At 48.0% G+C, this 13,755-nt stretch overlaps 1 long non-coding RNA gene across 1 annotated transcript; it reads left to right on the top strand.

The window, feature by feature from the left end:
- The first annotated feature begins 10,951 nt into the window (after nucleotides 1–10,951).
- On the top strand, nucleotides 10,952–12,568 carry LOC311292183. Its single transcript, XR_014627680.1, has 3 exons — nucleotides 10,952–11,075; nucleotides 11,200–11,257; nucleotides 11,859–12,568. It is a non-coding gene; the product is annotated as an uncharacterized lncRNA (long non-coding RNA).
- The last annotated feature ends 1,187 nt before the right edge of the window (nucleotides 12,569–13,755 follow it).

The raw sequence follows: 13,755 nt of genomic DNA, 5'->3' as shown, positions 1-13,755 counted from the left end.
AATCTTCTCGAGAAAAGGGGTTTTCCCGTAGCGTAAGCTAAGGCTTACGCAACACGAGAGTACTCTCGAAAGGGAACTGGCGGTATACGATATATGGTTTGGTGAAAAAACAAACCAAAATTTTATGTATTAGCCTATTTAACGAAAATACTGATCTTGGCCGTTGGTCTTCCGTGCTCGACTGTTCGTGAGACTCTATTAGCACTGCAGTTCACTTCAACTCACCCAGAAAAAGCACACAAGTTGTGTGAGAAATCAAGATGAATAAAACGTTTGTTAATTTTCATATTTAAACTCTTATCTTTCTGGTAAAAAATGAATTAAATGCAGTTGATTTAGTAAGTCTGTAAGAAAAACAATATCTGTTTCTGTGTTGGCCTTCAAGGCTGTGTGATTCTTGTATCCTGAAATCCTCCTCAAAGTTGATAGTGTTGTATCGGTGAGTGTCGGGTCAAACATCACTCTGCACTGCTCAGGAGAAGAGTCATCCTATATAAAAAAAAAAAGAGGTTAAGAGCCTCATTGCTGTGACTTAGTTTAATAGGAGAAGAATTAAAGAGAAAAGAGAGAGACTATTTAACTTTAATGTATTATGATGATTCTATGCACAAAACGTACTCGGTTACTAACGTAACCTCTGTTCTCTCTAGAGAGGGAACGAGTATTGCGTAAGCTAGCTTACGCTGCGGGAAAGTCTCCTTTCACGAGATACTGAAGCCAAAAATTATCCTAATTTTTTAAAACTTGTCAACGCAGTGCGGCAGCCTGCAGACCTAGGGCAAGCGAGTCGCGTGCCCATTGGCTGCTCTGCGGCAACTGCAGCAGCCTATGGCTGAGCCTTGCGCGTGACGTCACGTCCAATGAGCGCGCTTGGCGCGCTTAGTGCGTCACAGCCCGTGATTAGGGGTGTGGCTTAGCGTATATAAGCAAGGAACAGAGGCTGCTTCGCTGGTTTCTGTCGCATGAAGCGAAAATGAGCTCGTGGCGAGAGCACGGCGGGTTACGCAATACTCGTTCCCTCTCTAGAGAGAACAGAGGTTACGTTAGTAACCGAGTACGTTCTCTTACGAGAGGTTCTCTCGTATTGCGTAAGCTAGCTTACGCTGCGGGAACACCTTTGTCAACGCCGTGCGCGCGCCCAGCATCCTGAATGAATTCCCATGGGGAGCCCAGGGGACGCGAAGCGGAGCTGGGCGGCCAAGATACCACAGTACATAAGCACATAATATGGGGCAGGGAGCGGCACAGCCGGTCCAACTAACACTTCCATATAGTGTAGCTCAACCAGTAGAGCTAAATCAGCAGCGTAGCCCGCGCACAGACAGTGGGCTGGCTTACGCGAGACTTAGACTGATAGCACTTTGGCCTGCAAAGCGGGGACTTCCAGGTTGTAAAACCTAACAAATGTGGAGGGGGAGGCCCAGCCTGCCGCTGCACAAATGTCATGAATGGGAATCCCACTGGACCACGCCCACGATGAGGCCATGCCTCTGGTGGAGTGTGCCCGAATGCCCAAGGGGCACTGCAGGTTTTTAGATGCGTAAGCAGCTGCGATAGCATCGACTATCCATCTGGACAGGGTGTGTTTCGAGGCGGCGAGACCCTTGGTGCGCCCACCAAACGAAACAAAAAGCTGCTCTGAACGCCTGAAGGCGGCGGAGCGCGAAATATAGCTTCTCAGCGCCCTAACTGGGCAGAGGAGGTGACTATCTGCCTCGCATCCAGTATTCGGCAGGGCTGAAAGGGAAATGACCTGCGCTCTGAAGGGAGTGCCCAAAATTTTTGGGACGTACCCATGCCTCGGTCTGAGAATAACTTTAGAGTCATTGGGTCCGAACTCGAGGCACGCAGCGTTAGTGGATAACGCGTGAAGGTCTCCCACACGTTTTACTGAAGACAGTGCTATCAGAAAAACGGTTTTGAGCGTGAGGTATTTCATATCCACAGTTTCTAAGGGTTCAAAGGGATGTGCTTTCAGTGCGTCTAAGACCAGTGAAAGATCCCACATAGGAACCGAAGGGGGTCGCGGGGGGTTCATCCTCCTCGCTCCTCTAAGGAAGCGGATGACAAACTCGTTCCTTCCTAATGCGCGGCCCGGCTCTGAAACAGAGAGCGCTGAAATGGCCGCGACATAAACTTTGAGCGTGGAGGGGGACCTGCCCGCGTCCAGTAGCTCTTGAAGGAAGCACAATACTTGCGAGACCCCACATGTCTGTGGATTGAGCCCTTTGGTAGTGCACCATTTGTTAAACACAGACCATTTAGACGTGTAGAGCCGCCTCGTGGAGGGGGCTCTAGATTGTATGATCGTGTTCATCACCCCTTCTGGTAGGTCAGCATGTAATTGTTGAGGCTCCACGCATGCAGAGACCAGTGCTCTGGGTGGGGATGCCAAATCGAGCCGCGGGCTTGAGAGAGAAGGTCTCTCCGCACCGGAATCGGCCAAGGGGCTGAGTCTGCCAATTGTATGAGTTCCGGGAACCAGGCTTGGTTCTCCCAGAACGGGGCTATGAGGAGCACTGTGTGGCGCGCTTTCCTGACTCTGTCGATGACCTGAGGCAGCAGAGAGACTGGTGGAAACGCATATAGCGGGCCGCTGGGCCAAGACTGGGCCAGCGCGTCCTCGCTCTTCGAAAAGAACGCTGGGCAGTGTGCGTTGTCTTTTGACGCAAAGAGGTCGACTTTCGCTCTGCCAAAGCGGCGCCACAGCGACTGGACTGTTTGGGGGTGTAGAGACCACTCCCCAGGGGGAACGTTGTCCCTGGACAGTCTGTCGGGACCCTCGTTCAGATGGCCAGGCACATGCGATGCTCTCAGAGAGCGCAGAGAGTGCTGAGCCCATACGAGGAGGCGTTCCGTCAGGGCGCAGAGTTGCTTTGATCTGACACCGCCCTGGCGGTTCACATAGGCCACTACTGAAGTGTTGTCCGTGCGGACTAGAACATGGTGACCATGGAGGAAAGGGAGGAAGTGCATGAGCGCTTTCTCGACCGCGAGCATCTCTAGACAGTTTATGTGTAGGAGATTCTCCTGGTCTGACCAGTGGCCAAAGACCGGTCTGCCTTCGAAGAGCGCTCCCCAACCTAGGTTGGACGCGTCTGTTGAGACAACTTTCCGGTGTGAAACCACTCCCATATTCACTCCCGTGTGATACCATTCGGCTGCTAGCCAGGGCTGCAGGGCTGAGACACAGACCTGAGTCACTCTGATTAGCGAGCCGCCGGTCGCCCAGGCTCGATGGGATACGCGCGTTCTCAGCCAGCGTTGAAGCGGGCGCATGCGCAGTAAACCCAGCTGAAGCACTGCTGCAGCTGAGGCCATATGCCCCAGAATGCGCTGAAATGCCTTCAGGGGAACCCGGTCGCCTTCTTTGAAGGATGCAGCGAGGCGCTGGATGCGGCGCGCGCGCTGCTCCGACAATCTGGCCGTCATCGCCACCGAGTCCAGATCTATTCCGAGAAAGGAAATCGACTGCCGGGGCGAGAGCGAGCTCTTGGTCCAGTTGACCGCCAGGCCTAGACCCTCCAGGTGGTCGAGTAGCGCTGTTCTGTGAGACACAAGCTCTGTCTCTGACTGCGCTAGAACGAGCCAATCGTCCAAGTAGTTCAGAATTCGCATTCCCTGACTCCTCAGGGGAGCGAGAGCCGTGTCCATGCATTTCGTAAATGTACGGGGTGCTAAAGACAGGCCGAACGGCAGGACTGTGTATTGATAAGCTCGACCGTCGAAGGCGAATCTCAAAAATGGCCTGTGACGGGGAGTTATCTGGATCTGGAAATAAGCGTCTTTCAGATCGAGAGAGATAAACCAGTCTCCTGGGCGAATTTGCGCGAGGATCTGTCTGGTTGTAATCATCCTGAACGGCCGTCTCATGAGAGCCTTGTTCAGATGTCTCAGATCTAAAATAGGTCTTAATGCTCCGTCCTTCTTGGGAACGAGGAAGTAACGGCTGTAAAAGCCTGACTCGCTCAGGGAAGGATGCACCTGTTCTATGGCCCCTTTTCGCAGCAGCTTTGATATCTCTGCTTGAAGCAGATGTGCTGTTTCCAAACTCACTTTCGTTTCCGTCTGCGCTAGAAAGCGCGGAGGGCGACGAGCAAATTGGAGCGAATAACCGTGTCTTATGGTGTTGAGCACCCATTCTGACGCGCCCTGAATAGCCTCCCATGCTTTTGCATGCATGGCTAGGGGTCGAATGGTCTCTGGGTTCAGATCGCCGCGTTGCGCGGGATGGGGAACCTGTATCAGAGAAGACGGGGCGGCGCGCGCGCCGCCGATGCTCGGACACGAGGGCAGAAGAACAGGGCTGGCCGACTGTGCAGACTTTAGTAGCTCGATCTCGGACGATGGAGCGTGAACTGCTGTCAAACAACCCAGGCGCGAGAGCGGCGTGGGGATTATGGTGTCTGAAAGTGGGCGCGCGTGCTCGTGAGCTGGCGCGGGATTTGCACTTATGACACGGCCAGTGTTTGGGGGCTTTATGAGGTTTGCAACCTGTCTGGCAGGGCGAGCAGTGGGCAGGTGTGAGCACAGGGCTGTGGGCACATTCCCTACACTTGATACTCGAGCGGAAAGTTTCCGCTTTGAGAGATAGCGCTCTGGACGCGTTGCCATGGGAACCTGGCCTGTGTGAGGCAGTGAGCACACGGGAGTGGGCACTTTTTCTACACTTAATACCCCTGCGGCTTGAGCCGTGGCAATTTGAGGTAACTGAGTGACAGAGCGAGCAGCGAGTAGTTGTGAGCACGGAAGTGTGGGCACATTTACTACATTTAGTACTCGAGCGGTGTGAGGCCGCTTTATGAGAGAGCGCTCTGGGCGCGTTACCATGGGGATTGTACTTGTGTGAGGCAGTGAGCACATGGGTGTGGGCACATTTTCTACACTTAAAGCACTTATACTCTTTTTGAGATTTATCTGGGTCGCCGTGAAAACGGCGTTTGTGTGCAGGCGAGCGAGTGTTAATACTGGCTCGTTGGCTGCGGTGTGTGCTGCTGCAGTAGCCTGAACATAGGGGACTGACAGAGCTGTGCGTTTTGATGGCGGTCCGGCCGTAGCGGGACTCAACCATCTTTTCCTCCTTGCGGATGCTAGGAGGACTTCGCGGGCTCGGGCTTCAACGCGATCTTGGGCCGCGGGCCCCGTGGGGGCGGCGGTCTGTGACGGCTGGTCGAGCGCGACCTGGGGCGATTGCCCTGGCGTCGCTGCGAAGCGCTGGGGGGCCTGGAAGAGCGCTGGTTAGAGCTGCGCACAGGAGGCTGCGTTTGAGGGCGGCCTGTGGCTGAGCTCGAACGGCGGGGCAGGAAGAGGTCCATCGCCTGCGACGCCTTCTGCACTTCAGAGAACCGATCCACAATTCCGCTGACCGCAGGGCCAAAGAGGCCGGTGGGCGAGAGTGGTGCGTTCAGAAACACAGCGCGCTCTGACTCACTCATGTCCGCGAGCGTCAACCATAGATGTCTGTCGATGACGGTGAGCGCGGCCATGGATCTGCCGATGGCTTGAGCAGCGGTCTTGGTAGCGCGCAGCGCGAGATCCGTAGCGCTGCGCAGATCGGTAAAGGCAGACTGATCCGAGCCCTTCTCGTCCAGTTCACGGAGGAGGTCGGCCTGAAGGATCTGAAGGATAGCCATTGAGTGCAGGGCGGAAGCAGCCTGGCCGGAGGCGGCGAAAGCGCGGCCGGCGAGAGCTGAGGTGGTCCTGCAGGCTTTAGACGGCAGGGCAGACTTTGAGCGCCATCTAGCAGACGGCGGGCAAAGGTGCGTTGCCACAGCATCCTCAACGGCGGGGATGCCGTTATAGCCGTTCTCGGCGGCTCCGTCCACCTGGGAGAGAGCCGAGGAGACTGGCGGGCGGAGTCTGGTGGAGAACGGAGCGTTCCAGGACTTAGAGAGCTCGGCGTGGAGCTCAGGCAGGAAGGGTGCTGACCTAGAGGCAGGCGCAGGGCGGCGGCTAGGCAGAAAAAACCCGTCAAGGCGATTGGGCTCCGGCTCCTTAGGTGGGGACCAATCCAGTCCCATTCTCTCGACCGCTAAAGTGAGGAGGCGGAGAAGCTCTGCGTCAACACTAGCGCGGGTTCGAGAAGACTCCAGAGTCGAGGGGGCGGAGCGGTGAGAGCCCGACCAATCCTCGCTGTCGGACGCGAGCAGAGAGCAGCTGTCAGCGGCATCATCTGCATCGTCCCCCAGGGCGACGGCAGTGCGGGCAGCGGCCGGCCGCTGCGCGTCGGTGAAGGGTGGGGGGGAAGGAGAGAGCGAGGCTCGCGGGAGAGGTTCCGGCGAGCGCTCAGCTGTAGCGTCCAGTTCCGGCGGCCTTTGAGAGCGACGTTTCTTCTTTCGTGGCCCGGAAGAAGCGGCCGGAGAAGGTGGAGTTCCTTCAAAGTTAGCGAGTCGAGCCCGTAGGGTCGACATCGGTAACTCCTCACACTGTTCGCAGCCGCCCTCGGAGAGAGCGCGAACAGCGTGGTCAAAACCCAGGCAGAGAGCGCACAGCACGTGGCGGTCTCCGTCGCTGAGCGAGGCTCTGACGAGCCACAGGATGTGCGAGGCATTTGAAACAACGCCTCGCGCTCTTTTAGATGCAAGTGTGTCGCGGCGGACACACAAACACACAAACACAGAGCAGAAAAGGATATATATGCCGGATGGCGCAGCAGGCAGGGAAGGCTGAAGGCGGCGAGCGGCCGGCGTCCTCAGGCTGAGATCCTCGGCGTGCTGGTCGCTGGATTCGAAGGCGGCTTCCTCGGAGATCAGCGATGCGAAGAGCTTCGCTGAAGAGACAGAAACCAGCGAAGCAGCCTCTGTTCCTTGCTTATATACGCTAAGCCACACCCCTAATCACGGGCTGTGACGCACTAAGCGCGCCAAGCGCGCTCATTGGACGTGACGTCACGCGCAAGGCTCAGCCATAGGCTGCTGCAGTTGCCGCAGAGCAGCCAATGGGCACGCGACTCGCTTGCCCTAGGTCTGCAGGCTGCCGCACTGCGTTGACAAGTTTTAAAAAATTAGGATAATTTTTGGCTTCAGTATCTCGTGAAAGGAGACTTTCCCGCAGCGTAAGCTAGCTTACGCAATACGAGAGAACCTCTCGTAAGAGAACTAATTCAGTAGTCACTTGATGAGAATGACAGCAATGTTAGAGAATGCTGCCACCTAGAGGTGAAACAAAAACAAGGCTATTTCTCCTTTAACTTTACAACCGTGTCACTGCAGTTTTGTTTAAGCTCTAAAAAGAGGTCATCAAAATATAAACTATGAATAAAACATAAAACAATGAATAATAACTATTAATATTTTATCATAATGATGTGACTAGATTTCTCACTGGTTATTAAGGTACATTACCATCAAATGTGGCCTGTTCATTTCAACTCTGCTGGACGACATTGTAACAAAACCTCTGGTTAAAGCTAATCCCAGATCTGAGTCTGTATTGTCTGTATTGCAGAAATCATCAATCAGACTCAACATGGCAAAACGACAAGCAGGAAGACATTCCCCTGGTTTCACAGATAAGGTGTAAGCCTATAGTCCCAGACTAAAATGCATGTTTGAGCCGTTTTAACTGAAAGTAACTTGCACTGACATATCTTAAAATATTACTCAGCCATTGTTTTGTTTTAAGATTCACACCAGTAATGGGTTTTGCTTTCTAAGGCACGTTTATAAAAGCCACTTAAATGTCCTAATTAAACTAAGGCCTAATCCTGGCTTAATCTAAACCCTGTCTGTCGTTATGACGAGAATGATGTGGTATTAAAGATTTTTCTGACATTACGCTTTGTTTCATGACTAACTAACTGCGCATAAACAATTTGGATCTTTATTAAAAACTTGTTAATGCGATGACAAGCACAGCTTCAGATTTAATTACTACTTTATTTGAGCACAATTCGTCTTCGTACAGGTGCAATAAAGATTGTTTCAGATATAGGAACATCACCTAAAGGATTATTAGGAACACCTGTTCAATTTCTCATTAATGCAATTATCTAATCAACCAATCACATGGCAGTTGCTTCAATGCATTTAGGGGTGTGGTCCTGGTCAAGACAATCTCCTGAACTCCGAACTGAATGTCAGAATGGGAAAGAAAGGTGATTTAAGCAATTTTGAGCGTGGCATGGTTGTTTGGTGCCAGACGGGCCGGTCTGAGTATTTCACAATCTGCTCAGTTACTGGGATTTTCACGCACAACCATTTCTAGGGTTTACAAAGAATGATGTGAAAAGGGAAAAACATCCAGTATGCGGCAGTCCTGTGGGCGAAAATGCCCGACTGATTCAAGCTGATAGAAGAGCAACTTTGACTGAAATAACCACTCGTTACATCCGGGGTATGCAGCAAAGCATTTGTGAAGCCACATCACGCACAACCTTGATGGGCTACAACAGCAGAAGACCCCACCGGGTACCACTCATCTCCACTACAAATAGGAAAAAGAGGCTACAATTTGCACGAGCTCACCAAAATTGGACAGTTGAAGACTGGAAAAATGTTGCCTGGTCTGATGAGTCTCGATTTCTCTTGAGACATTCAGATGGTAGAGTCAGAATTTGGCATAAACAGAATGAGAACATGGATCCATCATGCCTTGTTACCACTGTGCAGGCTGGTGGTGGTGGTGTAATGGTGTGGGGGATGTTTTCTTGGCACACTTTAGGCCCCTTAGTGCCATTTGGGCATCGTTTAAATGCCACGGCCTACCTGAGCATTGTTTCTGACCCTGTCCATCCCTTTATGACCACCATGTACCCATCCTCTGATGGCTACTTCCAGCAGGATAATGCACCATGTCACAAAGCTCGAATCATTTCAAATTGGTTGACAATGAGTTCACTGTACTAAAATGGCCCCCACAGTCACCAGATCTCAACCCAATAGAGCATCTTTGGGATGTGGTGGAACGGGAGCTTCGTGCCCTGGATGTGCATCCCACAAATCTCCATCAACTGCAAGATGCTATCCTATCAATATGGGCCAACATTTCTAAAGAATGCTTTCAGCACCTTGTTGAATCAATGCCACGTAGAATAAAGGCAGTTCTGAAGGCGAAAGGGGGTCAAACACAGTATTAGTATGGTGTTCCTAATAATCCTTTAGGTGAGTGTAGATTGTAAGCAGTAGGTACACATAATAAATGGCTTTCATTAGTAAAATTCTTGAAAAGCCAAATTAATATTGATGAATAAATGCATCAATTCACTGATAAGTTACATCACAATAAATAACATGAAGCATGCACAGCATGATTTTCAACAAGTTAACTGTTTCAGCAAGATTCTTAATCCGTCTAAGAATCTTTAGAGTATTTAAGTCTGTCGTGGTGAAGAATTGACCGATTTACCGGTCAATCTATGTTCCTACTCTCACCAATGGTCATGAGCTTTGGGTCCTTAAGCTTTGGGCCCTTAAGAGAGCAGCCAGAAAAGTGGAGTACAAAACTAGAGGTATTTCGCATTTCATGGAAAGAGAGTTTGATTGCATAAAGAGAGGCCTTAAAAACTGCTAGATCTGCTTATTTTTCAACCCTATTAGAAGAAAATAAACAAAACCCTAGGTATTTATTTGAAACAGTGGCTAAACTAACGAAAAATAAAGCTTCAAGCCCAGAAGTTTCCAAGTAGCACAGCAGTAATGACTTTATGAACTTCTTTACTTATAAGATTGATAATATCAGGGAGAAAATTATAACTATGCAACCGTCTACTACAGTATCGCATCAGGGAGAGCATTGTAGTCTCCCTGAGGAAAAATTTGATTCATTCATTGCTATAGGAGAGGAAGAATCCGTTAAACTTGTTAAATCATCTAAACCGACAAATGTATGTTAGACCCTATACCGACTAAGCTACTGAAAGAGATGCTTCCAGAGGTCATAGATCCTCTTCTGACTATCATCAATTCATCTTTGTCATTAGGATACGTACCAAAAACGTTTAAGCTGGCTATGATTAAATCACTTGTTAAAAAAACGCAACTTGATCGTACAGAGTTAGTCAGGCCGATCTTGAATCTACTCTTTCTGTCAAAGATACTAGAAAAGGCGGTATCCTCACAACTATGTTCCTTTTTAGAAAGAAATGATATCTGCGAGGATTTGCAGTCAGGATTTAGACTGTACCATAGTACTGAGACAGCTCTCATTAGAGTTACAAATGATTTGCTCTTATCATCCGATCGTGGTTGTATCTCACCATTAGTGTTACTCGATCTTAGTGCTGCATTTCATACTATTGACCACAACATTCTTTTAAATAGACTCGAAAATTATGTTGGCATTAGGGGAATTGCATTAGCATGGTTTGAATCATACTTATCTGACTGTTATCAGTTTGTAGCAGTAACAAGTCCACCGCTACAAACAAGTCTCAGTACTAGGACCACTGTTGTTCACTCTGTACATGCTACCGTTAGGATATATCATTAGGAAGCATGGAATTAGTTAGGGTCTGTTCACTGTTATGCTGATGATACTCAGCTCTATATTTCTTCACGCCCTGATGAAACTTATCAATTCACAAAACTAACGGAATGCATAGCTGATATAAAAAATTGGATGACTAGTAATTTCCTACTACTAAATTCTGAAAAAACAGAGATTCTAATTATTGGACAAAAAACTTCCTCACATAATAATCTAGAATACTGTCTAACACTTGATGGCTGCTCTGTCAAGTCTTCGTCATCGGTTAGGAACCTGTGTGTGCTCTTTGATACCGATCTTTCATTTGAAAGTCACGTGTCTAGTATCTGTAAAATCGCATGTTTACATCTTAAAAATATATATAAAGTGTCATATGCTCTCGTTGACAAATGCAGAACAATTAGTCCATGGGTTCATGACATCAAGGCTAGATTATTGTAATGCTATTGTAACCCGTATTTAGTTAAGACTTTTATTTTGGCGGGCCCACTTCCTGCGGCTCCCGCGAACTTCCAACTTCCTTAAAGTTACGGGTTACGGAGTTCACTTCCTCTCTCTGTCTCCACTGTGGCTGTGGTATGGTCTGTTTGGCGTCCCCAATCAAACCTACAAAGTGCTTTAACCTTGGCGATTCAAGCTCTGAATACTCGGTGAGTCTTTTGCCATCCGTTAATTGACTGTAATATGTTCAGTTCAGCCGTATGATTGCTCACTGAAGTATTATTTTGACTATAGTTGCTACCGTTTTCTAATCAGAGCCTCTGTCTGATTTAGCTCTGTTTAGACGTCGGGTCACGCCTGGAGACCCGCGTTAGTCATTCCGATTTCAAAGGTAAACATTTGACCTGTTATATTATGAATGCATTGATTTAATAAGTTAGCAAGGTTGCTAGTTTAGAGCATTATTGCTGTGTTGAGCGTGTTTTGTCACTGTTGTGACTACTGCTGAAATGGCTACATGTATTGGTGGTCATTGAAGCCTATTGATTTTAACGTAGCTACGTATTTTCCTTTTTGATATTGCGCAATACTTTTCATTTTTTTTCATATCAAACTCTGCTTTAGTGTTTTGGGTAATTTGGAGATTAATATTTTTGTTTATTGGAATTTGAAGGTGCACTTTGTATTATTATTTTGAATGTTAATTTTGAGTATATGTTTTGATTTTGAAAATGATTACATTTAGATTAGTTCACTATGAAATTCAAGTTATGATGAAATATCATGGAACATGAGATTTAATTATTTTACTTTATTATACTTCTATGTAAGTATAATACAATTATTGTAGATGCATTTTGTAGATGTATTTATTTACTGAAATGCCTTGCATTAAGCGGGTATGGTTATGCATATATTGACTTACTTTAGTATTTGTTACGGTTACTTTCTTTTTGAATGGAATTTTTAATTTGTATTTTTGGCCTTCTTAGGTCAGGTTTTTTTTCTGGATCAACTAATTTCCATTCTCCAATTATGGACTCTTGAATTCTCGACTGTCCCAACTCAAGGACTCCGATCGAGATGGCGAGCTAAGAGAACTTGGACATATATGTGGTAGGATAAGCGAACCACACATCCATCGTGACTGAACTTTTTCCTATCTGGATTATCTATTGCTCAACCCGTAATTAACTGACATCTCACCTGACTCTGTCTCGGCCGTGGAACACATTGCGTCGGGGTTGTTGTTTTTTTCCTCTTCTTTTCCTGTTTTCTTTTCCATTCGCTGGCAGTGCATTAATCTGCCATTGAACTGAACTTTAAGTAGAATTATGTTTTGTATGTGTCATTGAAGGTACTTTGTTTATGTTGTTTGTTTTGTTTATATTGTTTGTTTGTTTATGTTTAGTTTGTTGTTTTGTTAATTACTGAATACACACACTCAAGCTAAAATTTATGACTCCGGTGTACTCATTCACAACCCAGGCTCCGTGACGATCCATCTTCTGTTGCCAGGTAGCATCCGCAGTTATTTGCCTAGCCCATATTTGTTACATGTTTGGCGAGCCAGCCAGGAGCCTGATATTGTGAATGTCTGTACTTGTGTCATTGTGTAATTACCATTTTTTTATATATAGAACAATAGTAATCAAGTGGGACCATGGATTTCTTTAAGAAAACTGGTATCAATGTAGCTAATTCTGTCATTATTAGTGGTGTGACAAACACCGAAGCAGATGATGAAATCATTGATCATTTACGTAGTTACGGTGAAATTAAACAGTCGTTTACCGTTACTGAACATGAGAGTCCATTTTACAAAAACCTGACCGTTGAATTTATTAATGCAGCAGCTTTAGCAGAGCTAGAACCGAAACTGCCTTATACTTTTCCAGCTCAATCTGCCAATTTTGTTATTAAGTTACTCAGGAGTGAGTGTGCCGCCGCAGCCACAGTGGAGGCCACCCCGTTTCCTGATTACCTGCAAGAGTTGAAACGTATCTCCCGACAGAGTGGCCAGTCATTCGATAGCGTTCTGAAAGGAATGTTTGACCAAATAAGTTCACATTTGGGGATAGCAGCCACTGGTGGTGGAGAGGAAGATCAGTATGATGAAGATGATGAGGAGGAGGAGGAGGAAGAGGACACTGTTGAGGTGCTTGGAACAGCTATGGAGACTGATCAACCGCAGTCAGTTACTTTTCCCTTATTACATGGAAGTCGTTCCTCGGTTGCACAGCAAGGACCTCGACCTCGACCTCGACCAACCCCAACGAGGGACGTTGGACCAAGAATCTCACTCTCTGGCAATGAACTGAATCCTCCTGAGGTCCAACGGGTGGTAGTTGAACACATTGTGCGCAGAGACGATGTTAACTTTCAGCCCATGTCTTCATTCCGACTACGCACCTTCTCAGGAAAACTTCCAAAACCACAGCATGAAGTAAATTACGAGTCCTGGAGGTCACAAATTGAACTTTTGAATGCAGATCCAAGTCTAGCACCGGTACACATCACGAGGCGCATACTGGAAAGTTTACTCCCTCCAGCTGCAGACCTGGTGAAAAGTTTTGGACCCAACGTTCTGCCTGCTGCCTTTCTGCATGTGCTTGACTCCGCTTATGCCACAGTTGAAGATGGGGAGGAGTTGTTTGCCAAATATCTGAACACTCTTCAAGACCAGGGAGAACAACCATCTTCATACCTGCAGAGACTCCAGCTCGCTCTTGGTGGCGTGGTTAAGCGTGGTGGTATTCCAGCTGCTGAATTGGATAGATACTTGCTGAAACAATTTTGCAGAGGGTGCTGGGACAGCGGTGTGATAAACAAGTTGCAACTGGAACAGAAAAGAGACCAACCACCTCCCTTCTCAGAGCTGTTGTTTAT

This window comes from Rutilus rutilus (assembly GCF_951802725.1).
Source record: "Rutilus rutilus genome assembly, chromosome: 6".
NCBI classification, from domain to species: Eukaryota; Metazoa; Chordata; class Actinopteri; order Cypriniformes; family Leuciscidae; genus Rutilus; species Rutilus rutilus.
Note: the sequence above shows the minus strand (reverse complement) of the source record. Positions and strands in the feature narration are given on the sequence as shown.